The sequence below is a fragment of the Oncorhynchus kisutch genome, linkage group LG4 (genome assembly GCF_002021735.2).
Source record: "Oncorhynchus kisutch isolate 150728-3 linkage group LG4, Okis_V2, whole genome shotgun sequence".
NCBI classification, from domain to species: Eukaryota; Metazoa; Chordata; class Actinopteri; order Salmoniformes; family Salmonidae; genus Oncorhynchus; species Oncorhynchus kisutch.
In genome coordinates this window covers 42,694,647-42,703,511 of record NC_034177.2, presented here as the reverse complement: position 1 = coordinate 42,703,511, position 8,865 = coordinate 42,694,647, and the positions used below count along the sequence as shown (strand labels likewise).

Below are 8,865 nucleotides of genomic sequence, written 5' to 3'. Positions count from 1 at the left end.
CGGTAATGTGTTTTCGGACTTTCCCTTGGTCGTATTCTCGCGGGGCAGAAATCTCAGAGACCAATTGGTAAACTCTGATTTACCACCCCAAGATATTCCTGAACAACGTCTATTTGCGCCCCTACTGGATGGAAATTACAAATGTAATGGCTGTGCTCAATGCAATGGCACTTATAAATGTAGATCCTTCAAACACCCACAAACAGGGCAATCGATCCCAATAAAAGGTGTTATTACGTGCTCCACTAAGGCAGTTATCTTATAACTTGTCCTTGTTGTAAAAATGATGTAGGTAAAACAAAGCGCGAATTAAAAGTACGTATCTCAGAGCATCGTAGCACCATTAGGTGTAAAAACTTTTAGTTGCGGCCCACTTCTGAGAGGCAGGCCACTCGATTTCGTCTCTGCGTTACATTGGCATCGAACATGTCACCCTCCCTAGGAGAGGGGGTGACCTTGATAATTTATTGTTAAAACGAGAGGCTGCCTGGATCTTTAATTTAAAGACCCTTGCGCCCTTCGGTCTCAACGTAGACTTTGATCTGAAGCCATTCTTGTGACTATTGTGACTTTGCCATTGTAATTGTTTGTAAACTTGTGTAGTTAAATGAATATATGATCGTATGCTATCAATTTGTTGTTTGTATACTGTTCTTTGTATGACATTTTAATATTTGATTATTAACCAATGATATTGGCCACTCTTGGCACTGATTACAGACACCTGTGTCTTTTGACACTATATAAACGAGTCATCCCACAGTGTTTGTGATTATACCCTGATGAAGACAGCTTGGCTGTCGAAACGTTGGTATTACATTTTTGCATCTGAGCTCTTAAGAGTGTGCGGCTCTCTTTTAAGTTCAAGTTTCTACTCCGCTAGCCAGCACCTCGTCTTAATAGGTGTGTGTTTCTTTTTCTTCTAGATTGCTCTTCATTACACACCACAGACAAGCAAATATGACTTACATCAACATAAGAATCACTACAAAACTTATTGTATGACCTCTTAAACACTATTAGGCCCAGCCTTCAGAACGTTGGTTTTCCTAGATGTGGCTACTATATTGTGATCACTACATCCTATGGATTTGGATGCTGCTTTAAAGCACATTTCTGCAGCATTAGTAAAGATATGATCAATACATGTTGATGATTTCATTCTGTAATGAGTACGATGGGAGACAGAGTGCTGGTTTCAAGCACAGGTGTTTATTAGGACCACAGGAGGAGGCAGGTAGCTGGGTCCAGGGACAGGCAGGAGGTCATACACAGGGACTCCAAAAAGGTAACAGTACAGGCAGGAAAATGGCTAATAATGTAGTCCGGGAGCTCAGGCAAGCGGTTGATGACAGGAAATCTGATAGTCAAAAGTACAGACAGGGAAGGCAAAAAGGCGTTGTTAGTGAGGATGGCTAGAAACTACGATACACGGGAGGACTAATATGGAAATAAACAGAGCTCCGAATTGAATGTCTACCAAAACAAACAATGCCTCACAATGATGGGGTCCAAAGAACGTAACTAAATAGTGTCTGTAAATGACATACAGGTGTGTAAACAGGTGATCAGAATTCAGGTGATTGGGATCTGCTGCATTCAGAGGATTTATGCGTTTGAGAGTGTGAGCTGGAAAATGGGCTGGAAAGTGAGCTGCGTTCAGGGGATCTAGGTGTTTGAGAGTGTGAGCTGGAAAATGGGCTGGAAAGTGAGCTGCGTTCAGGGGATCTAGGTGTTTGAGAGTGCGAGTTGGAAGCAGACGTTACACATTCCTGTGCTGTTTGTAACTACCATGGTAGGTTGACTGACAGCCTGAACCAGGTTGCAGGCACTGGTTAGTTTGAAGTTTTCTTGAGTAGACAGCTTTATGAAAGCCAGTCAATATTTAAATCACCCAGAAAATATACTTCATGTTGATATCACATACATTATCAAGCATTTCACACATATTATGCAGATACTAACTGTTAGCACTTGGTTGTCTATAGCAGCTTCCCACAAGAAGAGGATGTAGGTGAGGCAGATGAACCTGTAGTCATATTACTTCAACTGTATTTAACATCAAATTGTATTTGTCACATGCGCTGAATACAACAGGTGTAGTCCTTACAGTGAAATGCTTACTTAAAAGCCCTTAACCAACTATTTCAAGAAATAGAGTTAAGAAATTATTTACTAAATTAACTAAAGTAAAATAATTTTAAATAACTCAGTAAAATAAGAATAACAAGGCTATATGCAGGTGGTTCCGGTAACTAGTCAATGTGAGATCCTCTTTAAGCTTTACATGAATGTGGTTCTGAATATAGACAGCAACACCGTCCCCGTTAGCATCTCTTTTCTGTAGATGTTATAACCACGTATTGCTACCACTGTATCAAAGGTATTATCCAAGTGAGTTTTAGAGATGGTGGCCAGGGTCAGAGAGAGGCAGGTTGAGGTGGCCAGGGTCAGAGAGAGGCAGGTTGAGGTGGCCAGGGTCAGAGAGAGGCAGGTTGAGGTGGCCAGGGTCAGAGAGGCAGGGTGAGGTGGCCAGGGTCAGAGAGGCAGGGTGAGGTGGCCAGTGTCAGAGAGGCAGGGTGAGGTGGCCAGGGTCAGAGTAATGCAGAAGATTCAGCATGCTGAGGCCATAAAGAAGGTAGAGGGAGGATCAAGGGTAAGAGATTCTGAGAGAAACCCTGGGAATATTAGATCTCTGCTATGACAGAGGGATAAGCCAATGAGTGATACGTTTCAGTAAGGTTAGCTTCTTAGCAATGGTTATCAACTGTACCGCAGAGATGGAACGTCAGTCACTGAAAATAGATGTTGTGGTGGCAGCTGCAGAGAAGTACTTGGGGGTACGAGATTTGACTTCAGTTACAAGGTGTGTTGAGTAGTAGTGTCCTGTCCTCTCAGGTCAGTGACCTGGGGTAGGATGAGATAGGTTTAAAGTAGTGACATAAGGTTTTAATGAGTGTAGGGTTAGTTGATAGGGTAATTAAAACAATATTTATTTTTGATTTTTCCCGTTTCCCCATGTTATATCACAAAGTATAATGGATTTATAATATAGTTCAGTTGGGAGCGGTAATTCAATAGATTGGATGCCAACCACTGGTAAACCTCACCAAAGAAGAAGAAAATTAGCCATACAGACTCACGCTAGTTAGACAAGCCTGTAGATTCCAAAGGTTATCATCCCATCTGGTAGTGCCTTTCTTGACGATAGCTAGCTAAATAAGATACCTAGCTGTTAGCCAGTTAGCTAGCTAGTAACCTTGGCTTATTAAGGCTATTTTGCTACGCTTCCCGTCCTACCTGATGGTTGCACGTCGTTGTATCCTACTCCTTCTCATTTAACAAACTTTATCATGTTATTTGTATTCCATTTTGCATTGGTTAGAGATCTCCCACTTTGCTGGCTAAAAATGGAGCCACTGACTGTAGACACTGCCACGACAAATCAAATCAAAGTTTATTTGTCAAGTGCGTCAAATACAACAGGTGTAGACCTTACAGTGAAAAGCTTACTTACAGGCTCTAACCAATAGTGCAAAAAAGGTATTAGGTGAACAATAGGTAAGTAAAGAAGTAAAACAGCAGTAAAAACAGGCTATATACAGTAGCGAGGCTATAAAAGTAGTGAGGCTACATACAGACACCGGTTAACAACCACAATAACAACAAACATGTGAAACCCTTGTAGGTTACTACGGTATGTCAATAAAACAACAAACTTTTGAATGTAGTTAAGAATTTAACCGATCCCATCCCCAATTAATACACAGAGAGAACATTTACACGTCTCTGCCTTTAACACAACTTCAGGACCAGAAATGTTGGTCAAGAACATGTCCTCCATCATGGATTAAAAATGAATTCATGTAAGGTGATTACTTGAGGTTGTGTCTGACATATTTTTTTGAGTTTCCCAAGTACAGCCATTACATTTACTCCATTTATACCATTTCAAGGTCAGATGTATGTTTTAGGGCTCCAGAGTGGCGCAGCGGTCAGACCCTGGTTTTATTCCAGACTGTATCACAACCCGCCATGATTGGGAGTCCCATAGGGCGGCGCACAATTGGCCCAGCGTTGTCCGGGTTTGGGTTTGGCCGGGGTAGGCCGTCATTGTAAATAAGAATTTGTTCTTAAACTGACTTGCCTAGTTAAATAAATGTTGAATAAGATAAAAAAGAATACTAAAATGCCTAATTTCATTCTCTACTTTGGAGCGGTTGATTGAATGCATCAGCAGGAATGCATCTGCAAAACTGCAGGTGAAACCTATAGCATAGAACATTATGGCGACTCGCAACAGATGACTGTGATACAGTAACTCGGTTACAGTACCAAATTCACTTAATTTACAATTGCTAAAACTAGATAATTGAGCTAGGAAGACAGATTGGCAAACAAATCAACCAAAACAATGTCAATGCTGCCACTGCTTCTGAGTGGTGTATAATGCCCTTTTGAGACAAGATTAACCTCATGAAACTCCTGGGAGATTTTTAGCGCAAATGTATTCAGTTTGATCCCTATATGTAGGCCTTTGCACTTGTACCCGTATGTATACGGGTTGAAAATGGCAGATTTGGGTTACTGATAAACGGCTACACTGGAATGCAGTGGCTGCACAGCACAGTAACATGCTATAGCCTACATGACGCCAGAGCTCTGGCTCTGCGCTTCGCGGGTTTTGACTGCAAGGCGTTCTGAACTTGAGCACATTCGCAACAAGAAGTTGCCCCCATCTCTCCTGTTAAAAATGGGCAACTCTTGACATTGAGGGAAATGCTGTAAATTTCAAACTATGTATTTTAGAAGATGAGACGTTGAGGATAATATTAAATACCACAGCTTTGGTGTCAAGCCAAACGCCTGTGAATCCAAATGTGCACTTCACATTTCCATATCCTACCATGCATGTCATATACAGTGTCAACATTTATGGTCATTATGTTTGATGTACAGTTACAAGATGACATGGCGTCATACCCTGTGTTGTTCTGAACAGAATGAGACGTTTGTCTATTGTGAAAGAAAATTGCCACAGGACAAACACCTAAATGCACTCATGACTCCTTTCATTGTGTAATATTGTATTTTATTACTTAGCTAGTCATGTTGTCAATGGATCAAGCTTTCAAATGATGCCCACCTGACCCAGGCTGTTTTTGGACTGCATAAACAACATATTGTGTGATGGCTGGGATGCAGGATTGTGTTCCAAACAAAACTACAAGTGTGCTTGTTCTAATTCCTCAACTGCACAGTTAGGAAAGCACAAAAAAAGTACCTTGTAGTTGAAGACTCTTCTTTGAGTCATAAAAATGCTTTGAAATTGCTAGGAACTGTGCACACTTTGGAGAGGGGTGAAGCCACTTGGAGACACCACCTAGTCCTCTCACTCAAACCCTTCGTGTGTTTGTCTTATGTTGCACCTACCCCACATTTTCCAGAAATAGTCTTATCACGTTAGTAAATGTATCCAGAGTATTCTTTTAATTTCATTATTATCAAATGCATTGAAAACAGGAAATGAAAAATGCACATAAAATCAACAGTTTAATGTTTGGATTCCGTCTTGTGTCAGGTGAAGTTGTTGTCCACAACTTTGGTCTAATAATTTTTCCCATAATCTCCCAACTGTTCCCTTTCAATTGCTACCATGCTTATGCTTTTCATATTTCTTCTGTAAAAAAAAAAGTTTCATTTATCCATATAGACAAATTCCCATAAGTGTAAAGGGTTAATGCAACATCCCATAAATCGTGGCACACCTGAATCAGTGTTTTGAAAACAGACATACATCTTTGTCGATGGAAGCATATTAATATACAGGCTGCGTAATAATAATTTAAAAAGTTTACTTAATTTAGCAGGCGTAGAAAGAAGTCTGAGCGGAGTTCCCACTTCCGTTTTCAGGGGAAAGGGAAGTTGGTTTGATAATACTGTATCACTGAAAACCAGGGCGACTCCACATAGGCTAAGCTCTTCATGACATACACCTACTGACAGCAAGTGGTACAAAGTACTTAAGTACTTTACTCCATACATTTTTCCAAACACCCAAAAGTACTCATTACATTTTGAAAGGAAAATGGTCCATTTCACACACTTATCAAGAGAACATCCATGGCCATCCCGTACTACCGCTGAGCTGGCAGACTCACGAAACACGAATGCTTTTTGTTAGTGTGCCCCTGGCTATCTGCTAGTAAATAAAAGTATATATAATTGTGCTATCTAGTTTGCGTAATATAAGGAATTTGAAATGGTTTATACTTTTGATACTTAAGTATCAAAAGTAAATGGAATTGCTCAAATTTACTTAAGTATATTTTAAACCAATACTTTTACTCAAGTAGTATTTTACCGGGTGACTTTCACTTTTACTTGAGTATTTTTCTATTAAGGTTTCTTTACTTTTACTCAAGTGTGACAATTTAGTACTTTTTCCATTACTGCTGACAGCTTGTTTGAAGCCAACCCAGCTAGCACAGTGGATCTGGGCCGATTCCGGCTGAGAGTCGGGGCACTCGGCTGAGAGTCAGACTCGGCCGACGTCATGTGTAGTATTACTTATGGCTAGGATGCAGGGATTGAGCTCGGGGCAATTCCGGTGAGAGTTATCTGGCCCAAATGTATTAATTGGAGCTCGGGACGATTGGGGCTGCACTCTGGCAGATGGTTACACAGGGTGCTTTATAAGTAACATTTCATTATGTATTTTTCCATATATTCTCATTGTTTGCGTGATCAAAAAATACAATTAGCATTTATATAAAAATCTTTAAGAGTCCAGTATAGTATTTTAGTAATTTGATACTTTGTGCAAGGCAATTGATAAGCATTAAAAACTTTGTGGATGGGGCCTCCCGAGTGGCGCAGCGGCCTCAACCGGGAGACGGCACCCAATTGGCCCAGCGTGGTCCGAGTTAGGGGAGGGTTTGGCCGGCTGGGATGTCCTTGTCCCATCGCGCGGTAGGGACTTCTGTGGCGGGCCAGGAGCATGCACACTGACATGGTCACCAGGTGTATGGTGTTTCCATTTTTTTGTGGATGTGTATAATTTGTGTGTAGAAAGTGAATAATAATAATAATATTTAAAATGACTAAATCAGGTAATTTTGTATACATGTATTTACATTTGCATCAGGCCGCTTCTGGGGGGATTCCGGCAAAGTCAGCTGAATTCAGGTAGGATGTACTTGGGCCGATTCTGGACAGTCATTTTGATTCGGGCCGAGTATGACACCCGATTCCAGGCCGATTCAGTCAGTTCTGGCTCCCGGAAGAGGGCCGCTTCTGGGGTGATTCCTCATTGCTAGCTGGGAAAGGAGAAGTGTTTGCTCAGCAGAATGCAGGGCAGAGTATCCATATGAGTTACTGATTTTGTTTTTACGATTGTCTAGATGGCTCCATAAATTAGCATCGCTAATCAACAGCTAATCCCAAACAGTCATGCTAAAATGCTCATGTATTCCAATGCAAAATGCTAAAGAGAGTGCTAACGCTAGCGTGCAGGAGCTAGCTAACAAGCTCAACACATGGTAATTACATACAATAGACCACAAAACTTAGCTCCACATAATAGTACACAGATCTCAAGGCACTTACGTTTAGATGCACACACAATCAGACATAAAGAGATTCAGCCCACAGGAGTAAAAGTTCAGTAGGAGGAAAAACTGTGGAAGTGCTCATCAGGATGGGGAAAGCACATTTCTGACCACACAGCGTGTTAGACCAACTGAAACTGAAGTCCCGTGAAGGTCACTGGTAGGCTGATCGACATGTGGTGATAAGGATTTGGCGTGACCTTGGCCAATAAAACACTAAGAAAAGTGGGGGTTCTCTGGATGGGAGACTAGGATGCCCGACTAAAACTAACCAGAAGGGATGGCTAGAATCAGCTGACTGAGTTGGCCGTTTTAACCGCAGCCAAGTGTTTGAGTACATGCATCCTCCAAGAGGGACGTTTCATGGCTTGATGGTCAGTGCTGTCCCATTGCTTGATATGAGGAAGGGTTGTCATTAGTTACCACAGCCACACAGTTATAAACCCCGCCCATTTCTGCAATGTATCGTCTTAAAATTTTATTTTAAACCTAACCTCTAGCTATACCCAGGTTTCTTTGGATTGTGGCAAATTCATTTTTGCATGGTAGTGAGAAGCCCGATGTCGAGAGCTCAAATCAAATCAAGTATACAGAATTGATTTGAAATCTCAGATGATCTAAAGTGAAGTAAACTTACGAAACTAATGTAGCTCCATGTAAGAGCAGCAGTACCTGGATGGGCTCTCACATGGCATGAAGGCAGACACTTTTATATTCCTAATATTCATGTCTGGTCTGCCAATAACTATACTCCTCAGACAACAGAAACTCCATTTAAAGCCTTAACAGATTTAATGACAGTATATTCAGAGCTTTTATCATGAAAGATATAAACGGCACTAAAAGGTGCAGAGACCAACCAACCCACAGTTATTTAAGGGTAACTGCTACCACATTACCTGCTGTGAAAAAAAACAAGACAAATAAAGTTGATATGAAAATATACTGTAATTCTTCCTGTGACAAACCCACAAGAATACCACTCTCTCACTGTTACTGTGTTTCCAATGTAGAGAAGCCATTGATTCTAAGAGGTAAAATTGTGCCACCCTCTGGAATACCGACAGTATCACCACATTACCACCAACAAACTACCTCACATGGCCTGTGATAGCATTAGAAGTGTCTCCAAGGCACAGTAAGAACAGAGTAGTATTCAGTACGGTTCTCTCCTCTATAAAACTGCAGACTGCTTTCACAAAACTCATCCAGAAAACCATATGAGTTATAGCATATTGGTGGACGTTTACAGTTA

The 8,865-nt window shown here is 41.1% G+C and overlaps 1 long non-coding RNA gene across 1 annotated transcript; it reads right to left on the bottom strand.

The window, feature by feature from the left end:
* Positions 1-1,190: 1,190 nt before the first annotated feature.
* LOC109888698 (uncharacterized) lies at positions 1,191-7,994 on the bottom strand. The gene is made up of 3 exons (XR_002255181.2): positions 7,609-7,994; positions 7,137-7,319; positions 1,191-1,360 (listed from the first exon to the last, which is right to left on the bottom strand). It is a non-coding gene; the product is annotated as an uncharacterized LOC109888698 (long non-coding RNA).
* Between the last annotated feature and the right edge of the window lie 871 nt (positions 7,995-8,865).